This window comes from Dermacentor variabilis, chromosome 10, assembly GCF_050947875.1.
Source record: "Dermacentor variabilis isolate Ectoservices chromosome 10, ASM5094787v1, whole genome shotgun sequence".
In the NCBI taxonomy this organism is placed as follows: domain Eukaryota; kingdom Metazoa; phylum Arthropoda; class Arachnida; order Ixodida; family Ixodidae; genus Dermacentor; species Dermacentor variabilis.
Window position 1 is genome coordinate 113,879,845 of NC_134577.1, and position 15,974 is coordinate 113,895,818.

The following is a 15,974-nucleotide window of genomic DNA, read 5'->3' on the forward strand; positions in this document are numbered from 1 at the left end:
TTACGTACACCGCTTACCACCGTCATCATTCCGCGTACAATATCGTGTAGTGGCCTGAATATTGTTGGTGTTACACTTCGGCGTTGGCTCTACCAGCAGGCTCCAGTTGAACGTAATTTACAGTAAATGCAACCACCCACACGTTGTGCAAATGAAAAAAAACAAGACGTCACAGAAGCACGCAATAAAAAAGCAAAAAGAACGGTGCCATCAGCACTCGGTGTTCCCAGGTGGTCTGCCTCCCAAGTACTGACCGAGCCCAATGCTGCTTAGCTTCGGGAAGCGGACGAGAACCGGCGTATTCAGCATGGTATGGCCGATGGCGAGAATGTGCTGTTTACGACTGCACCTGTATCGTGCTGCTATGTTGTGCAGTCGCCGAAAGTATTGCTACAGCATACAGCACGTATGCGGCAGTCTTTCCGTGAACAATACACGCACGCGTCGTGTACGTTGATCACTCCGTTTGTGGTTGTTCGCTGCATGCGTGCGTGCTAGTGCTCACAAAAACAAGAGGGCGAGCGCCACATTTTGCGCGCGTTGCAGCCCACAAGGTGCCACTTTATTGATGCGTTGTCATTGAGCTGTATGCGGGTGTGATAAGTAAGCGGTTAGAAGCTTGTGCGACTAAATTTTGCATCATTACGTATACCGCTTACAACCGTCATCATTCCGCGTACAATATCGTGTAGTGGCCTGAATATTGTTGGTGTTACACTTCGGCGTTGGCTCTACCAGCAGGCTCCAGTTGAACGTAATTTACAGTAAATGCAACCACCCACACGTTGTGCAAATGAAAAAAAAAACAAGACGTCACAGAAGCACGCAATAAAAAAGCAAAAAGAACGGTGCCATCAGCACTCGGTGTTCCCAGGTGGTCTCCCTCCCAAGTACTGACCGAGCCCAATGCTGCTTAGCTTCGGGGAGCGGACGAGAACCGGCGTATTCAGCATGGTATGGCCGATGGCGAGAATGTGCTTTTTACGACTGCACCTGTATCGTGCTGCTATGTTGTGCAGTCGCCGAAAGTATTGCTACAGCATACAGCACGTACGCGGCAGTCTTTCCGTGAACAATACACGCACGCGTCGTGTACGTTGATCACTCCGTTTTGGTTGTTCGCTGCATGCGTGCGTGCTAGTGCTCACAAAAACAAGAGGGCGAGCGCCACATTTTGCGCGCGTTGCAACAAACAAGGTGCCACTTTATTGATGCGTTGTCATTGAGCTGTATGCGGGTGTGATAAGTATGCGGTTAGAAGCTTGTGCGACTAAATTTTGCATCATTACGTATACCGCTTACCACCGTCATCATTCCGCGTACAATATCGTGTAGTGGCCTGACACTTCGGCGTTGGCTCTACCAGCAGGCTCCAGTTGAACGTAAGTTACAGTAAATGCAACCACCCACACAGTTGTGTAAATGAAAAAAAAACAAGGTGCCATCAGCACTCGGTGTTCCCAGGTGGTCTCCCTCCCAAGTACTGACCGAGCCCAATGCTGCTTAGCTTCGGGGATCGGACGAGAACCGGCGTATTCAGCATGGTATGGCCGATGGCGAGAATGTGCTGTTTACGACTGCACCTGTATCGTGCTGCTATGTTGTGCAGTCGCCGAAAGTATTGCTACAGCATACAGCACGTACGCGGCAGTCTTTCCGTGAACAATACACGCACGCGTCGTGTACGTTGATCACTCCGTTTGTGGTTGTTCGCTGCATGCGTGCGTGCTAGTGCTCACAAAAACAAGAGGGCGAGCGCCACATTTTGCGCGCGTTGCAGCAAACAAGGTGCCACTTTATTGATGCGTTGTCATTGAGCTGTATGCGGGTGTGATAAGTAAGCGGTTAGAAGCTTGTGCGACTAAATTTTGCATCATTACGTATACCGCTTACCACCGTCATCATTCCGCGTACAATATCGTGTAGTGGCCTGAATATTGTTGGTGTTACACTTCGGCGTTGGCTCTACCAGCAGGCTCCAGTTGAACGTAATTTACAATAAATGCAACCACCCGCACGTTGTGCAAATGAAAAAAAAAAACAAGACGTCACAGAAGCACGCAATAAAAAAGCAAAAAGAACGGTGCCATCAGCACTCGGTGTTCCCAGGTGGTCTGCCTCCCAAGTACTGACCGAGCCCAATGCTGCTTAGCTTCGGGAAGCGGACGAGAACCGGCGTATTCAGCATGGTATGGCCGATGGCGAGAATGTGCTGTTTACGACTGCACCTGTATCGTGCTGCTATGTTGTGCAGTCGCCGAAAGTATTGCTAAAGCATACAGCACGTACGCGGCAGTCTTTCCGTGAACAATACACGCACGCGTCGTGTACGTTGATCACTCCGTTTGTGGTTGTTCGCTGCATGCGTGCGTGCTAGTGCTCACAAAAACAAGAGGGCGAGCGCCACATTTTGCGCGCGTTGCAGCCCACAAGGTGCCACTTTATTGATGCGTTGTCATTGAGCTGTATGCGGGTGTGATAAGTAAGCGGTTAGAAGCTTGTGCGACTAAATTTTGCATCATTACGTATACCGCTTACCACCGTCATCATTCCGCGTACAATATCGTGTAGTGGCCTGAATATTGTTGGCGTTACACTTCGGCGTTGGCTCTACCAGCAGGCTCCAGTTGAACGTAATTTACAGTAAATGCAACCACCCACACGTTGTGCAAATGAAAAAAAAACAAGACGTCACAGAAGCACGCAATAAAAAAGCAAAAAGAACGGTGCCATCAGCACTCGGTGTTCCCACGTGGTCTCCCTCCCAAGTACTGACCGAGCCCAATGCTGCTTAGCTTCGGGGAGCGGACGAGAACCGGCGTATTCAGCATGGTATGGCTGATGGTGAGAATGTGCTGTTTACGACTGCACCTGTATCGTGCTGCTATGTTGTGCAGTCGCCGAATGTATTGCTACAGCATACAGCAAGTACGCGGCAGTCTTACCGTGAACAATACACGCACGCGTCGTGTACGTTGATCGCTCCGTTTGTGGTTGTTCGCTGCATGCGTGCGTGCTAGTGCTCACAAAAACAAGAGGGCGAGCGCCACATTTTGCGCGCGTTGCAGCAAACAAGGGTGTCACTTTATTGAAGCGTTGTCATTGAGCTGTATGCGGGTGTGATACGTAAGCGGTTAGAAGCTTGTGCGACTAAATTTTGCATCATTACGTATACCGCTTACCACCGTCATCATTCCGCGTACAATATCGTGTAGTGGCCTGAATATTGTTGGTGTTACACTTCGGCGTTGGCTCTACCAGCAGGCTCCAGTTGAACGTAATTTACAGTAAATGCAACCACCCACACGTTGTGCAAATGAAAAAAAAACAAGACGTCACAGAAGCACGCAATAAAAAAGCAAAAAGAACGGTGCCATCAGCACTCGGTGTTCCCAGGTGGTCTGCCTCCCAAGTACTGACCGAGCCCAATGCTGCTTAGCTTCGGGAAGCGGACGAGAACCGGCGTATTCAGCATGGTATGGCCGATGGCGAGAATGTGCTGTTTACGACTGCACCTGTATCGTGCTGCTATGTTGTGCAGTCGCCGAAAGTATTGCTACAGCATACAGCACGTACGCGGCAGTCTTTCCGTGAACAATACACGCACGCGTCGTGTACGTTGATCTCTCCGTTTGTGGTTGTTCGCTGCATGCGTGCGTGCTAGTGCTCACAAAAAGAAGAGGGCGAGCGCCACATTTTGCGCGCGTTGCAGCCCACAAGGTGCCACTTTATTGATGCGTTGTCATTGAGCTGTATGCGGGTGTGATAAGTAAGCGGTTAGAAGCTTGTGCGACTAAATTTTGCATCATTACGTATACCGCTTACCACCGTCATCATTCCGCGTACAATATCGTGTAGTGGCCTGAATATTGTTGGTGTTACACTTCGGCGTTGGCTCTACCAGCCGGCTCCAGTTGAACGTAATTTACAGTAAATGCAACCACCCACACGTTGTGCAAATGAAAAAAAAAACAAGACGTCACAGAAGCACGCAATAAAAAAGCAAAAAGAACGGTGCCATCAGCACTCGGTGTTCGCACGTGGTCTCCCTCCCAAGTACTGACCGAGCCCAATGCTGCTTAGCTTCGGGGAGCGGACGAGAACCGGCGTATTCAGCATGGTATGGCTGATGGTGAGAATGTGCTGTTTACGACTGCACCTGTATCGTGCTGCTATGTTGTGCAGTCGCCGAATGTATTGCTACAGCATACAGCAAGTACGCGGCAGTCTTACCGTGAACAATACACGCACGCGTCGTGTACGTTGATCACTCCGTTTGTGGTTGTTCGCTGCATGCGTGCGTGCTAGTGCTCACAAAAACAAGAGGGCGAGCGCCACATTTTGCGCGCGTTGCAGCAAACAAGGGTGCCACTTTATTGAAGCGTTGTCATTGAGCTGTATGCGGGTGTGATAAGTAAGCGGTTAGAAGCTTGTGCGACTAAATTTTGCATCATTACGTACACCGCTTACCACCGTCATCATTCCGCGTACAATATCGTGTAGTGGCCTGAATATTGTTGGTGTTACACTTCGGCGTTGGCTCTACCAGCAGGCTCCAGTTGAACGTAATTTACAGTAAATGCAACCACCCACACGTTGTGCAAATGAAAAAAAACAAGACGTCACAGAAGCACGCAATAAAAAAGCAAAAAGAACGGTGCCATCAGCACTCGGTGTTCCCAGGTGGTCTGCCTCCCAAGTACTGACCGAGCCCAATGCTGCTTAGCTTCGGGAAGCGGACGAGAACCGGCGTATTCAGCATGGTATGGCCGATGGCGAGAATGTGCTGTTTACGACTGCACCTGTATCGTGCTGCTATGTTGTGCAGTCGCCGAAAGTATTGCTACAGCATACAGCACGTATGCGGCAGTCTTTCCGTGAACAATACACGCACGCGTCGTGTACGTTGATCACTCCGTTTGTGGTTGTTCGCTGCATGCGTGCGTGCTAGTGCTCACAAAAACAAGAGGGCGAGCGCCACATTTTGCGCGCGTTGCAGCCCACAAGGTGCCACTTTATTGATGCGTTGTCATTGAGCTGTATGCGGGTGTGATAAGTAAGCGGTTAGAAGCTTGTGCGACTAAATTTTGCATCATTACGTATACCGCTTACAACCGTCATCATTCCGCGTACAATATCGTGTAGTGGCCTGAATATTGTTGGTGTTACACTTCGGCGTTGGCTCTACCAGCAGGCTCCAGTTGAACGTAATTTACAGTAAATGCAACCACCCACACGTTGTGCAAATGAAAAAAAAAAAACAAGACGTCACAGAAGCACGCAATAAAAAAGCAAAAAGAACGGTGCCATCAGCACTCGGTGTTCCCAGGTGGTCTCCCTCCCAAGTACTGACCGAGCCCAATGCTGCTTAGCTTCGGGGAGCGGACGAGAACCGGCGTATTCAGCATGGTATGGCCGATGGCGAGAATGTGCTTTTTACGACTGCACCTGTATCGTGCTGCTATGTTGTGCAGTCGCCGAAAGTATTGCTACAGCATACAGCACGTACGCGGCAGTCTTTCTGTGAACAATACATGCACGCGTCGTGTACGTTGATCACTCCGTTTGTGGTTGTTCGCTGCATGCGTGCGTGCCAGTGCTCACAAAAACAAGAGGGCGAGCGCCACATTTTGCGCACGTTGCAGCCCACAAGGTGCCACTTTATTGATGCGTTGTCATTGAGCTGTATGCGTGGTGTGATAAGTAAGCGGTTAGAAGCTTGTGCGACTAAATTTTGCATCATTACGTATACCGCTTATAACCGTCATCATTCCGCGTACAATATCGTGTAGTGGACTGAATATTGTTGGTGTTACACTTCGGCGTTGGCTCTACCAGCCGGCTCCAGTTGAACGTAATTTACAGTAAATGCAACCACCCACACGTTGTGCAAATGAAAAAAAAAACAAGACGTCACAGAAGCACGCAATAAAAAAGCAAAAAGAACGGTGCCATCAGCACTCGGTGTTCGCACGTGGTCTCCCTCCCAAGTACTGACCGAGCCCAATGCTGCTTAGCTTCGGGGAGCGGACGAGAACCGGCGTATTCAGCATGGTATGGCTGATGGTGAGAATGTGCTGTTTACGACTGCACCTGTATCGTGCTGCTATGTTGTGCAGTCGCCGAATGTATTGCTACAGCATACAGCAAGTACGCGGCAGTCTTACCGTGAACAATACACGCACGCGTCGTGTACGTTGATCACTCCGTTTTGGTTGTTCGCTGCATGCGTGCGTGCTAGTGCTCACAAAAACAAGAGGGCGAGCGCCACATTTTGCGCGCGTTGCAACAAACAAGGTGCCACTTTATTGATGCGTTGTCATTGAGCTGTATGCGGGTGTGATAAGTATGCGGTTAGAAGCTTGTGCGACTAAATTTTGCATCATTACGTATACCGCTTACCACCGTCATCATTCCGCGTACAATATCGTGTAGTGGCCTGACACTTCGGCGTTGGCTCTACCAGCAGGCTCCAGTTGAACGTAAGTTACAGTAAATGCAACCACCCACACAGTTGTGTAAATGAAAAAAAAACAAGGTGCCATCAGCACTCGGTGTTCCCAGGTGGTCTCCCTCCCAAGTACTGACCGAGCCCAATGCTGCTTAGCTTCGGGGATCGGACGAGAACCGGCGTATTCAGCATGGTATGGCCGATGGCGAGAATGTGCTGTTTACGACTGCACCTGTATCGTGCTGCTATGTTGTGCAGTCGCCGAAAGTATTGCTACAGCATACAGCACGTACGCGGCAGTCTTTCCGTGAACAATACACGCACGCGTCGTGTACGTTGATCACTCCGTTTGTGGTTGTTCGCTGCATGCGTGCGTGCTAGTGCTCACAAAAACAAGAGGGCGAGCGCCACATTTTGCGCGCGTTGCAGCAAACAAGGTGCCACTTTATTGATGCGTTGTCATTGAGCTGTATGCGGGTGTGATAAGTAAGCGGTTAGAAGCTTGTGCGACTAAATTTTGCATCATTACGTATACCGCTTACCACCGTCATCATTCCGCGTACAATATCGTGTAGTGGCCTGAATATTGTTGGTGTTACACTTCGGCGTTGGCTCTACCAGCAGGCTCCAGTTGAACGTAATTTACAGTAAATGCAACCACCCACACGTTGTGCAAATGAAAAAAAAAACAAGACGTCACAGAAGCACGCAATAAAAAAGCAAAAAGAACGGTGCCATCAGCACTCGGTGTTCCCAGGTGGTCTGCCTCCCAAGTACTGACCGAGCCCAATGCTGCTTAGCTTCGGGAAGCGGACGAGAACCGGCGTATTCAGCATGGTATGGCCGATGGCGAGAATGTGCTGTTTACGACTGCACCTGTATCGTGCTGCTATGTTGTGCAGTCGCCGAAAGTATTGCTAAAGCATACAGCACGTACGCGGCAGTCTTTCCGTGAACAATACACGCACGCGTCGTGTACGTTGATCACTCCGTTTGTGGTTGTTCGCTGCATGCGTGCGTGCTAGTGCTCACAAAAACAAGAGGGCGAGCGCCACATTTTGCGCGCGTTGCAGCCCACAAGGTGCCACTTTATTGATGCGTTGTCATTGAGCTGTATGCGGGTGTGATAAGTAAGCGGTTAGAAGCTTGTGCGACTAAATTTTGCATCATTACGTATACCGCTTACCACCGTCATCATTCCGCGTACAATATCGTGTAGTGGCCTGAATATTGTTGGCGTTACACTTCGGCGTTGGCTCTACCAGCAGGCTCCAGTTGAACGTAATTTACAGTAAATGCAACCACCCACACGTTGTGCAAATGAAAAAAAAAACAAGACGTCACAGAAGCACGCAATAAAAAAGCAAAAAGAACGGTGCCATCAGCACTCGGTGTTCCCACGTGGTCTCCCTCCCAAGTACTGACCGAGCCCAATGCTGCTTAGCTTCGGGGAGCGGACGAGAACCGGCGTATTCAGCATGGTATGGCTGATGGTGAGAATGTGCTGTTTACGACTGCACCTGTATCGTGCTGCTATGTTGTGCAGTCGCCGAATGTATTGCTACAGCATACAGCAAGTACGCGGCAGTCTTACCGTGAACAATACACGCACGCGTCGTGTACGTTGATCGCTCCGTTTGTGGTTGTTCGCTGCATGCGTGCGTGCTAGTGCTCACAAAAACAAGAGGGCGAGCGCCACATTTTGCGCGCGTTGCAGCAAACAAGGGTGTCACTTTATTGAAGCGTTGTCATTGAGCTGTATGCGGGTGTGATACGTAAGCGGTTAGAAGCTTGTGCGACTAAATTTTGCATCATTACGTATACCGCTTACCACCGTCATCATTCCGCGTACAATATCGTGTAGTGGCCTGAATATTGTTGGTGTTACACTTCGGCGTTGGCTCTACCAGCAGGCTCCAGTTGAACGTAATTTACAGTAAATGCAACCACCCACACGTTGTGCAAATGAAAAAAAAAAACAAGACGTCACAGAAGCACGCAATAAAAAAGCAAAAAGAACGGTGCCATCAGCACTCGGTGTTCCCAGGTGGTCTGCCTCCCAAGTACTGACCGAGCCCAATGCTGCTTAGCTTCGGGAAGCGGACGAGAACCGGCGTATTCAGCATGGTATGGCCGATGGCGAGAATGTGCTGTTTACGACTGCACCTGTATCGTGCTGCTATGTTGTGCAGTCGCCGAAAGTATTGCTACAGCATACAGCACGTACGCGGCAGTCTTTCCGTGAACAATACACGCACGCGTCGTGTACGTTGATCTCTCCGTTTGTGGTTGTTCGCTGCATGCGTGCGTGCTAGTGCTCACAAAAAGAAGAGGGCGAGCGCCACATTTTGCGCGCGTTGCAGCCCACAAGGTGCCACTTTATTGATGCGTTGTCATTGAGCTGTATGCGGGTGTGATAAGTAAGCGGTTAGAAGCTTGTGCGACTAAATTTTGCATCATTACGTATACCGCTTACCACCGTCATCATTCCGCGTACAATATCGTGTAGTGGCCTGAATATTGTTGGTGTTACACTTCGGCGTTGGCTCTACCAGCCGGCTCCAGTTGAACGTAATTTACAGTAAATGCAACCACCCACACGTTGTGCAAATGAAAAAAAAAACAAGACGTCACAGAAGCACGCAATAAAAAAGCAAAAAGAACGGTGCCATCAGCACTCGGTGTTCGCACGTGGTCTCCCTCCCAAGTACTGACCGAGCCCAATGCTGCTTAGCTTCGGGGAGCGGACGAGAACCGGCGTATTCAGCATGGTATGGCTGATGGTGAGAATGTGCTGTTTACGACTGCACCTATATCGTGCTGCTATGTTGTGCAGTCGCCGAATGTATTGCTACAGCATACAGCAAGTACGCGGCAGTCTTACCGTGAACAATACACGCACGCGTCGTGTACGTTGATCACTCCGTTTGTGGTTGTTCGCTGCATGCGTGCGTGCTAGTGCTCACAAAAACAAGAGGGCGAGCGCCACATTTTGCGCGCGTTGCAGCAAACAAGGGTGCCACTTTATTGAAGCGTTGTCATTGAGCTGTATGCGGGTGTGATAAGTAAGCGGTTAGAAGCTTGTGCGACTAAATTTTGCATCATTACGTACACCGCTTACCACCGTCATCATTCCGCGTACAATATCGTGTAGTGGCCTGAATATTGTTGGTGTTACACTTCGGCGTTGGCTCTACCAGCAGGCTCCAGTTGAACGTAATTTACAGTAAATGCAACCACCCACACGTTGTGCAAATGAAAAAAAACAAGACGTCACAGAAGCACGCAATAAAAAAGCAAAAAGAACGGTGCCATCAGCACTCGGTGTTCCCAGGTGGTCTGCCTCCCAAGTACTGACCGAGCCCAATGCTGCTTAGCTTCGGGAAGCGGACGAGAACCGGCGTATTCAGCATGGTATGGCCGATGGCGAGAATGTGCTGTTTACGACTGCACCTGTATCGTGCTGCTATGTTGTGCAGTCGCCGAAAGTATTGCTACAGCATACAGCACGTATGCGGCAGTCTTTCCGTGAACAATACACGCACGCGTCGTGTACGTTGATCACTCCGTTTGTGGTTGTTCGCTGCATGCGTGCGTGCTAGTGCTCACAAAAACAAGAGGGCGAGCGCCACATTTTGCGCGCGTTGCAGCCCACAAGGTGCCACTTTATTGATGCGTTGTCATTGAGCTGTATGCGGGTGTGATAAGTAAGCGGTTAGAAGCTTGTGCGACTAAATTTTGCATCATTACGTATACCGCTTACAACCGTCATCATTCCGCGTACAATATCGTGTAGTGGCCTGAATATTGTTGGTGTTACACTTCGGCGTTGGCTCTACCAGCAGGCTCCAGTTGAACGTAATTTACAGTAAATGCAACCACCCACACGTTGTGCAAATGAAAAAAAAAAACAAGACGTCACAGAAGCACGCAATAAAAAAGCAAAAAGAACGGTGCCATCAGCACTCGGTGTTCCCAGGTGGTCTCCCTCCCAAGTACTGACCGAGCCCAATGCTGCTTAGCTTCGGGGAGCGGACGAGAACCGGCGTATTCAGCATGGTATGGCCGATGGCGAGAATGTGCTTTTTACGACTGCACCTGTATCGTGCTGCTATGTTGTGCAGTCGCCGAAAGTATTGCTACAGCATACAGCACGTACGCGGCAGTCTTTCCGTGAACAATACACGCACGCGTCGTGTACGTTGATCACTCCGTTTTGGTTGTTCGCTGCATGCGTGCGTGCTAGTGCTCACAAAAACAAGAGGGCGAGCGCCACATTTTGCGCGCGTTGCAACAAACAAGGTGCCACTTTATTGATGCGTTGTCATTGAGCTGTATGCGGGTGTGATAAGTAAGCGGTTAGAAGCTTGTGCGACTAAATTTTGCATCATTACGTATACCGCTTACCACCGTCATCATTCCGCGTACAATATCGTGTAGTGGCCTGAATATTGTTGGTGTTACACTTCGGCGTTGGCTCTACCAGCAGGCTCCAGTTGAACGTAATTTACAGTAAATGCAACCACCCACACGTTGTGCAAATGAAAAAAAAAACAAGACGTCACAGAAGCACGCAATAAAAAAGCAAAAAGAACGGTGCCATCAGCACTCGGTGTTCCCAGGTGGTCTCCCTCCCAAGTACTGACCGAGCCCAATGCTGCTTAGCTTCGGGGATCGGACGAGAACCGGCGTATTCAGCATGGTATGGCTGATGGCGAGAATGTGCTGTTTACGACTGCACCTGTATCGTGCTGCTATGTTGTGCAGTCGCCGAATATATTGCTACAGCATACAGCACGTACGCGGCAGTCTTTCCGTGAACAATACACGCAGGCGTCGTGTACGTTGATCACTCCGTTTGTGGTTGTTCGCTCCATGCGTGCGTGCTGGTGCTCACAAAAACAAGAGGGCGAGCGCGACATTTTGCGTGCGTTGCAGCAAACAAGGTGCCACTTTATTGATGCGTTGTCATTGAGCTGTATGCAGCTGTGATAAGTAAGCGGTTAGAAGCTTGTGCGGCTAAATTTTGCATGATTACGTATACCGCTTACCACCGTCATCATTCCGCGTACAATATCGTGTAGTGGCCTGAATATTGTTGGTGTTGCACTTCGGCGTTGGCTCTATCAGCAGGCTCCAGTTGAACGTAAGTTACAGAAAATGCAAAATCCCACACGTTGTGCAAATGAAAAAAAAAACAAGACGTCACAGAAGCACGCAATAGAAAAGCAAAAAGAACGGTGCCATCAGCACTCGGTGTTCCCAGGTGGTCTCCCTCCCAAGTACTGACCGAGCCCAATGCTGCTTAGCTTCGGGGATCGGACGAGAACCGGCGTATTCAGCATGGTATGGCCGATGGCGAGAATGTGCTGTTTACGACTGCACATGTATCGTGCTGCTATGTTGTGCAGTCGCCGAATATATTGCTACAGCATACAGCACGTACGCGGCAGTCTTTCCGTGAACAATACACGCAGGCGTCGTGTACGTTGATCACTCCGTTTGTGGTTGTTCGCTCCATGCGTGCGTGCTAGTGCTCACAAAAACAAGAGGGCGAGCGCCACATTTTGCGCGCGTTGCAGCCCACAAGGTGCCACTTTATTGATGCGTTGTCATTGAGCTGTATGTGGGTGTGATAAGTAAGCGGTTAGAAGCTTGTGCGACTAAATTTTGCATCATTACGTATACCGCTTACCACCGTCATCATTCCGCGTACAATATCGTGTAGTGGCCTGAATATTGTTGGTGTTACACTTCGGCGTTGGCTCTACCAGCAGGCTCCAGTTGAACGTAAGTTACAGTAAATGCAACCACCCACACGTTGTGCAAATGAAAAAAAAAACAAGACGTCACAGAAGCACGCAATAAAAAAGCAAAAAGAACGGTGCCATCAGCACTCGGTGTTCCCAGGTGGTCTCCCTCCCAAGTACTGACCGAGCCCAATGCTGCTTAGCTTCGGGTTTCGGACGAGAACCGGCGTATTCAGCATGGTATGGCCGATGGCGAGAATGTGCTGTTTACGACTGCACCTGTATCGTGCTGCTATGTTGTGCAGTCGCCGAATGTATTGCTACAGCATACAGCAAGTACGCGGCAGTCTTACCGTGAACAACACACGCACGCGTCGTGTACGTTGATCACTCCGTTTGTGGTTGTTCGCTGCATGCGTGCGTGCTAGTGCTCACAAAAACAAGAGGGCGAGCGCCACATTTTGCGCGCGTTGCAGCCCACAAGGTGCCACTTTATTGATGCGTTGTCATTGAGCTGTATGTGGGTGTGATAAGTAAGCGGTTAGATGCTTGTGCGACTAAATTTTGCATCATTACGTATACCGCTTACCACCGTCATCATTCCGCGTACAATATCGTGTAGTGGCCTGAATATTGTTGGTGTTACACTTCGGCGTTGGCTCTACCAGCAGGCTCCAGTTGAACGTAATTTACAGTAAATGCAACCACCCACACGTTGTGCAAATGAAAAAAAAAACAAGATGTCACAGAAGCACGCAATAAAAAAGCAAAAAGAACGGTGCCATCAGCACTCGGTGTTCCCAGGTGGTCTCCCTCCCAAGTACTGACCGAGCCCAATGCTGCTTAGCTTCGGGGAGCGGACGAGAACCGGCGTATTCAGCATGGTATGGCCGATGGCGAGAATGTGCTGTTTACGACTGCACCTGTATCGTGCTGCTATGTTGTGCAGTCGCCGAAAGTATTGCTACAGCATACAGCACGTACGCGGCAGTCTTTCTGTGAACAATACATGCACGCGTCGTGTACGTTGATCACTCCGTTTGTGGTTGTTCGCTGCATGCGTGCGTGCCAGTGCTCACAAAAACAAGAGGGCGAGCGCCACATTTTGCGCACGTTGCAGCCCACAAGGTGCCACTTTATTGATGCGTTGTCATTGAGCTGTATGCGGGTGTGATAAGTAAGCGGTTAGAAGCTTGTGCGACTAAATTTTGCATCATTACGTATACCGCTTACAACCGTCATCATTCCGCGTACAATATCGTGTAGTGGCCTGAATATTGTTGGTGTTACACTTCGGCGTTGGCTCTACCAGCAGGCTCCAGTTGAACGTAATTTACAGTTAATGCAACCACCCACACGTTGTGCAAATGAAAAAAAAAACAAGACGTCACAGAAGCACGCAATAAAAAAGCAAAAAGAACGGTGCCATCAGCACTCGGTGTTCCCAGGTGGTCTCCCTCCCAAGTACTGACCGAGCCCAATGCTGCTTAGCTTCGGGGAGCGGACGAGAACCGGCGTATTCAGCATGGTATGGCCGATGGCGAGAATGTGCTTTTTACGACTGCACCTGTATCGTGCTGCTATGTTGTGCAGTCGCCGAAAGTATTGCTACAGCATACAGCACGTACGCGGCAGTCTTTCCGTGAACAATACACGCACGCGTCGTGTACGTTGATCACTCCGTTTTGGTTGTTCGCTGCATGCGTGCGTGCTAGTGCTCACAAAAACAAGAGGGCGAGCGCCACATTTTGCGCGCGTTGCAACAAACAAGGTGCCACTTTATTGATGCGTTGTCATTGAGCTGTATGCGGGTGTGATAAGTATGCGGTTAGAAGCTTGTGCGACTAAATTTTGCATCATTACGTATACCGCTTACCACCGTCATCATTCCGCGTACAATATCGTGTAGTGGCCTGACACTTCGGCGTTGGCTCTACCAGCAGGCTCCAGTTGAACGTAAGTTACAGTAAATGCAACCACCCACACAGTTGTGTAAATGAAAAAAAAACAAGGTGCCATCAGCACTCGGTGTTCCCAGGTGGTCTCCCTCCCAAGTACTGACCGAGCCCAATGCTGCTTAGCTTCGGGGATCGGACGAGAACCGGCGTATTCAGCATGGTATGGCCGATGGCGAGAATGTGCTGTTTACGACTGCACCTGTATCGTGCTGCTATGTTGTGCAGTCGCCGAAAGTATTGCTACAGCATACAGCACGTACGCGGCAGTCTTTCCGTGAACAATACACGCACGCGTCGTGTACGTTGATCGCTCCGTTTGTGGTTGTTCGCTGCATGCGTGCGTGCTAGTGCTCACAAAAACAAGAGGGCGAGCGCCACATTTTGCGCGCGTTGCAGCAAACAAGGGTGTCACTTTATTGAAGCGTTGTCATTGAGCTGTATGCGGGTGTGATACGTAAGCGGTTAGAAGCTTGTGCGACTAAATTTTGCATCATTACGTATACCGCTTACCACCGTCATCATTCCGCGTACAATATCGTGTAGTGGCCTGAATATTGTTGGTGTTACACTTCGGCGTTGGCTCTACCAGCAGGCTCCAGTTGAACGTAATTTACAGTAAATGCAACCACCCACACGTTGTGCAAATGAAAAAAAAACAAGACGTCACAGAAGCACGCAATAAAAAAGCAAAAAGAACGGTGCCATCAGCACTCGGTGTTCCCAGGTGGTCTGCCTCCCAAGTACTGACCGAGCCCAATGCTGCTTAGCTTCGGGAAGCGGACGAGAACCGGCGTATTCAGCATGGTATGGCCGATGGCGAGAATGTGCTGTTTACGACTGCACCTGTATCGTGCTGCTATGTTGTGCAGTCGCCGAAAGTATTGCTACAGCATACAGCACGTACGCGGCAGTCTTTCCGTGAACAATACACGCACGCGTCGTGTACGTTGATCTCTCCGTTTGTGGTTGTTCGCTGCATGCGTGCGTGCTAGTGCTCACAAAAAGAAGAGGGCGAGCGCCACATTTTGCGCGCGTTGCAGCCCACAAGGTGCCACTTTATTGATGCGTTGTCATTGAGCTGTATGCGGGTGTGATAAGTAAGCGGTTAGAAGCTTGTGCGACTAAATTTTGCATCATTACGTATACCGCTTACCACCGTCATCATTCCGCGTACAATATCGTGTAGTGGCCTGAATATTGTTGGTGTTACACTTCGGCGTTGGCTCTACCAGCCGGCTCCAGTTGAACGTAATTTACAGTAAATGCAACCACCCACACGTTGTGCAAATGAAAAAAAAAACAAGACGTCACAGAAGCACGCAATAAAAAAGCAAAAAGAACGGTGCCATCAGCACTCGGTGTTCGCACGTGGTCTCCCTCCCAAGTACTGACCGAGCCCAATGCTGCTTAGCTTCGGGGAGCGGACGAGAACCGGCGTATTCAGCATGGTATGGCTGATGGTGAGAATGTGCTGTTTACGACTGCACCTGTATCGTGCTGCTATGTTGTGCAGTCGCCGAATGTATTGCTACAGCATACAGCAAGTACGCGGCAGTCTTACCGTGAACAATACACGCACGCGTCGTGTACGTTGATCACTCCGTTTGTGGTTGTTCGCTGCATGCGTGCGTGCTAGTGCTCACAAAAACAAGAGGGCGAGCGCCACATTTTGCGCGCGTTGCAGCAAACAAGGGTGCCACTTTATTGAAGCGTTGTCATTGAGCTGTATGCGGGTGTGATAAGTAAGCGGTTAGAAGCTTGTGCGACTAAATTTTGCATCATTACGTACACCGCTTACCACCGTCATCATTCCGC

General features: G+C 49.8%; 6 non-coding genes and 19 pseudogenes across 6 annotated transcripts; all 25 read right to left on the bottom strand.

The window, feature by feature from the left end:
* Positions 1–205: 205 nt before the first annotated feature.
* LOC142562278 (5S ribosomal RNA) lies at positions 206–324 on the bottom strand (annotated as a pseudogene).
* A 525-nt stretch (positions 325–849) lies between these two features.
* LOC142561282 (5S ribosomal RNA) lies at positions 850–968 on the bottom strand (annotated as a pseudogene).
* A 471-nt stretch (positions 969–1,439) lies between these two features.
* LOC142561594 (5S ribosomal RNA) lies at positions 1,440–1,558 on the bottom strand. Its single transcript, XR_012823813.1, has one exon. It is a non-coding gene; the product is annotated as a 5S ribosomal RNA (ribosomal RNA).
* Positions 1,559–2,084: 526 nt separating this feature from the next.
* LOC142562279 (5S ribosomal RNA) lies at positions 2,085–2,203 on the bottom strand (annotated as a pseudogene).
* A 524-nt stretch (positions 2,204–2,727) lies between these two features.
* LOC142561884 (5S ribosomal RNA) lies at positions 2,728–2,846 on the bottom strand (annotated as a pseudogene).
* Positions 2,847–3,371: 525 nt separating this feature from the next.
* LOC142562280 (5S ribosomal RNA) lies at positions 3,372–3,490 on the bottom strand (annotated as a pseudogene).
* Positions 3,491–4,015: 525 nt separating this feature from the next.
* On the bottom strand, positions 4,016–4,134 carry LOC142562178 (5S ribosomal RNA; annotated as a pseudogene).
* A 524-nt stretch (positions 4,135–4,658) lies between these two features.
* On the bottom strand, positions 4,659–4,777 carry LOC142562281 (5S ribosomal RNA; annotated as a pseudogene).
* A 527-nt stretch (positions 4,778–5,304) lies between these two features.
* Positions 5,305–5,423, bottom strand: LOC142561283 (5S ribosomal RNA; annotated as a pseudogene).
* A 526-nt stretch (positions 5,424–5,949) lies between these two features.
* On the bottom strand, positions 5,950–6,068 carry LOC142562179 (5S ribosomal RNA; annotated as a pseudogene).
* Positions 6,069–6,539: 471 nt separating this feature from the next.
* LOC142561606 (5S ribosomal RNA) lies at positions 6,540–6,658 on the bottom strand. The gene has a single exon (XR_012823814.1). It is a non-coding gene; the product is annotated as a 5S ribosomal RNA (ribosomal RNA).
* Positions 6,659–7,183: 525 nt separating this feature from the next.
* Positions 7,184–7,302, bottom strand: LOC142562283 (5S ribosomal RNA; annotated as a pseudogene).
* A 525-nt stretch (positions 7,303–7,827) lies between these two features.
* On the bottom strand, positions 7,828–7,946 carry LOC142561886 (5S ribosomal RNA; annotated as a pseudogene).
* A 527-nt stretch (positions 7,947–8,473) lies between these two features.
* On the bottom strand, positions 8,474–8,592 carry LOC142562284 (5S ribosomal RNA; annotated as a pseudogene).
* Positions 8,593–9,117: 525 nt separating this feature from the next.
* Positions 9,118–9,236, bottom strand: LOC142562180 (5S ribosomal RNA; annotated as a pseudogene).
* Positions 9,237–9,760: 524 nt separating this feature from the next.
* Positions 9,761–9,879, bottom strand: LOC142562285 (5S ribosomal RNA; annotated as a pseudogene).
* A 526-nt stretch (positions 9,880–10,405) lies between these two features.
* LOC142561284 (5S ribosomal RNA) lies at positions 10,406–10,524 on the bottom strand (annotated as a pseudogene).
* A 524-nt stretch (positions 10,525–11,048) lies between these two features.
* LOC142562753 (5S ribosomal RNA) lies at positions 11,049–11,167 on the bottom strand. Its single transcript, XR_012824067.1, has one exon. It is a non-coding gene; the product is annotated as a 5S ribosomal RNA (ribosomal RNA).
* A 525-nt stretch (positions 11,168–11,692) lies between these two features.
* On the bottom strand, positions 11,693–11,811 carry LOC142561618 (5S ribosomal RNA). Its single transcript, XR_012823816.1, has one exon. It is a non-coding gene; the product is annotated as a 5S ribosomal RNA (ribosomal RNA).
* A 525-nt stretch (positions 11,812–12,336) lies between these two features.
* LOC142561168 (5S ribosomal RNA) lies at positions 12,337–12,455 on the bottom strand. The gene has a single exon (XR_012823695.1). It is a non-coding gene; the product is annotated as a 5S ribosomal RNA (ribosomal RNA).
* Positions 12,456–12,980: 525 nt separating this feature from the next.
* LOC142561286 (5S ribosomal RNA) lies at positions 12,981–13,099 on the bottom strand (annotated as a pseudogene).
* A 525-nt stretch (positions 13,100–13,624) lies between these two features.
* On the bottom strand, positions 13,625–13,743 carry LOC142561287 (5S ribosomal RNA; annotated as a pseudogene).
* A 471-nt stretch (positions 13,744–14,214) lies between these two features.
* On the bottom strand, positions 14,215–14,333 carry LOC142561629 (5S ribosomal RNA). Its single transcript, XR_012823817.1, has one exon. It is a non-coding gene; the product is annotated as a 5S ribosomal RNA (ribosomal RNA).
* A 525-nt stretch (positions 14,334–14,858) lies between these two features.
* Positions 14,859–14,977, bottom strand: LOC142562286 (5S ribosomal RNA; annotated as a pseudogene).
* A 525-nt stretch (positions 14,978–15,502) lies between these two features.
* On the bottom strand, positions 15,503–15,621 carry LOC142562181 (5S ribosomal RNA; annotated as a pseudogene).
* Between the last annotated feature and the right edge of the window lie 353 nt (positions 15,622–15,974).